The sequence below is a fragment of the Moschus berezovskii genome, chromosome 15, assembly GCF_049115385.1.
Source record: "Moschus berezovskii isolate FMDL1 chromosome 15, NW_MosBer_1.0, whole genome shotgun sequence".
Taxonomy (NCBI): Eukaryota; Metazoa; Chordata; class Mammalia; order Artiodactyla; family Moschidae; genus Moschus; species Moschus berezovskii.
Window position 1 is genome coordinate 26566627 of NC_142474.1, and position 3283 is coordinate 26569909.

Consider the following 3283-nt stretch of genomic DNA (forward strand, 5'->3'; position numbering starts at 1 on the left):
GGAAAGTTGTGGTTGCACAAGGAAATGAGTCTCTAGATTAGAGAGACAGAGACACGGAGAGACATGCACACACACAGAGAACTCCAAGAAGGCCTGCAAGGGGTGGGGACAGCAGGGAGGGGCAGGGGGCTGGCAGTGGGGTCCAGATGCCCTTGGACTGCAGACCACCTGGCCCTGCAGCCTTGTCTGAGGATGTGGGCCTCTCTCCCAAGGGCGCTGGCACCTCTGAAGGGCATCGCCTGGCCGCGTGGCGGCCCCCCGATGTGCATTTTAGGAAGATCACCAGCAGCTATTCGGAGAGTGGATTTATAGCCCAGCTCCTTTGTTCAAATCCCCAGGGTCATTTTCTTCTTTTTTATAGGATTCTGCTTGTGAGGGACTGAGCCTGAGCTGATTGTTTCTTCCTAACTTGCTTTGTGACCTTGGGCAAGTCCTGGTTGCTCTGCAGGAAGCAGGGGATAGACCCCTGCCTGCTCCTTCCAGCCAAGCAGCCATGATCTCCCAAGCCTACCGCCCCTCTCCCTACCCGCCACCGTCCCCTACCCCTGAAAAGTCCCCTCAGCCTCACAGGGCTACGAGAAAGGGGTCTTCTTTCCAGTAAGTGAGGGGCAGTCTCCAGAGTACCACACTTGTGATTTCTCCAGGAGAGATGTATCCATAATCTCAACAAAGCTGCTCCCCAGGGCGATGGCTGTTACTCAGTTGGTACAAATTATACCTGGGTCTGTGCTGTTTGGGGGCCTCCCAGGTGACTGAGTGGTAAAGAATCTGCCTGTCAAGCAGGAGACACAGGTTCGATCCCTGGGTTGGGAAGATTCCCTGGAGTAGGACATGGCAACCCACTCCAGTATTCTTGCCTGGAAAATTCCATAGACAGAGGAGCCTGGCAGCTACAGTCCATGTGGCTGCAGAGTTGGACACGACTAAGCATGCCCTGTGCTGTTTGGCTCCCATGATGAGGGCAGTTACATCGACTGATTCTTGTTTCCACCCAACTCCCATTTCCCCACGCTATCCCTTCAGGCCCTCGATCTTGGCTCTCCTTGGTGGCTGCCCTGGAGAAGATGGCTGTCGCCCAGGTGACAGGGCGACCTGACTTTTTACTCTGTGACTGCCCTTCTGCACACAGGGGTAGGGGTGCCGAAGGTGAGGGAGCTCCTCTGGGTACCATTTAAAACAATGCCGGCTGAAAAACCCCTCGGCTCCTTAATACTGCCTAAACCAGCTCTCCCTCCAGATTTATAAAGTTCACCTAACTTTCCTCTGCCATCCAGGAGGGACCTTCACTGCACTTGAAAACAACAACAGAAAAAAACACCTACGGGTTTTTTGCTGTTGTTATTTCTCTGCAAAACACGGGAGGGTTTTTGGCTAGAAGTCCAGGAGAGCTGGGGTGGGCAGGAGGGAGAATAAGTTTCGCAGTGGTTTCTTGTCCTAAGGAAAACATGCTTTTGGTTATGAAGTACACCCCCTTGAAATCTCACTTGACATTCTGTAAAGAAAGAGGAACTTTTTAAGAAGCTGGCTGAGCCACCTAATACCTTGCCTCCAGAGTGAAGCCTTTTTTGAAAGATTAATATCGAGCTGGAGACAGCCAGTGACGATGATTGTACTGATCCTGGTTTGTTCTCTACCCGCATTGTCTTGGCCCTGGAAGCCTGCATGAAAGCTCCATCCGGTGTGTGCCTGGGGCTGGTGAGGCCAGCTTAGTTGCATGAAAGGCTGCCAGTCCCGAGGTGTCCTCGCAGCCCCCAGGGAGGTGGGTGGATCTGAGCAGCTGCTGTCCCTTCTTACATCTCTTTCCGGAACAGGGAGGAAGGGCCAGGCGCGGCTTTTGGTGTTTCTGGGCATTTTTTAATGGAATTAAGGATGATTTCCCTAAACCCAGCTATCTTTCATGCTGCTTCCCTCCCGTCATCTGCTTAAGAGCTATCACCCCAAGCAGGCTTCCCTGCCTCCCTGCTTATGGCTCTTTAACCAGAAAAAACAACGGAAAGGAAACTTAGGGGCCCGAGGGGGGTCCTGGACCTTCTGAGACACAAAGTACTCCCATGGATACTCTTTGCCATGCTATGTGCTGGTTAAAATGAAATGTCTAAGTTGTGGTCTTGGCCTGGGTCAGAGTAGACTGGACTTTCTCCTCCAAGGCCTCGGAGGAACCTCTCAGACTGGACAGGTGTGGGTGGCAGTGGGCTCGAACCCTGTTAAAGCTTAGAAGCATAACCCCTGGAGCAGGACCTGTGGGTTCCACAGCGTTGTCAGGACATTGCCTCTATCTGGAACTGTGGGGGTCAGCTCGGAGTTACCTGTTGGCTTTTACTTTTTACCTCTTCTATCCGCTTGGCTGGTCCTACCAAGCAGGCTCAACTTCACCTTGGGCAGCCTTGGGACCTTGGCTTGCTTGACCTGCCCCAGACATAGTTGAAGTCTTCCCCCCACCCCCACCCCACCACCTATTGGGGAAAAAAAAAACAAGCCTCGAGCTAAATGATCTTTTTATGCATCATTCCATGGATAATGAATTTCCAATGGTTTCATCTGCAAGTCAGGTTAGTTTCAGAACTGTAAATCTTATGGAAACACGAGTTTCTTCATCCAGAGGGAGGTGGGTGGTGCAGAAAACCTGCTCACCACGAGGGCTAATTCCCCGCCCACATCCAGCACCTGATCACTGACCCGCTCTGGACTGGATGTTGATTAACTTCACCAGGAGTTTTCCCTCAGTGTCTGAGGGCAACTTCTGACCCGGATAAAGTCTGCACTCAGCGCGTGACCTTTCCAGAGAGGCAGTGGCGTGTCCCCTCTGGGGTCTGTGAAATAATAAATCACCAGAGGGCTGCTCAAGGAGACTGACAAAGGACAAAGAAGGGACAATAGCTCTAACTTCCAGGGAGCAGTGATTGTTTTGAAATGTAATTATGATCCAATAATACAAATATCAACATCTGGAATTCTGCAGTCTCTCTCTCTGCCTGATCTGTTTAGAAATGGAATGCTAATCAGGCACAATGTCTTCTCTGTTCATGGGCAGAGAGCAAGTCGTTTGGGGAAAGCAGATTTCTAAGTGCGATTATCACTGAGAAGCTCCAAAGGTGCAGGGCCATCATTGGTCAGGTCTCTACCCACAGCGACCAATGGTCCAAAGAAACCTGAACCAACAGAGGCCTGGGAAAAGTACCCTCAGAACCAGTGAGGTTTGAAGAGCCCCAAGAAAGAAGCCAGTCTTGGCCAATTTGCACTTGTCCTATGTGCTTCTGTCCTGGGCTAAAATGATGAATTCTAG

At 51.4% G+C, this 3283-nt stretch overlaps 1 non-coding gene across 1 annotated transcript; it reads left to right on the forward strand.

Moving 5' to 3' along the window:
• Window positions 1-742: 742 nt before the first annotated feature.
• TRNAD-GUC (transfer RNA aspartic acid (anticodon GUC)) lies at window positions 743-813 on the forward strand. Its single transcript has one exon. It is a non-coding gene; the product is annotated as a tRNA-Asp (tRNA).
• The last annotated feature ends 2470 nt before the right edge of the window (window positions 814-3283 follow it).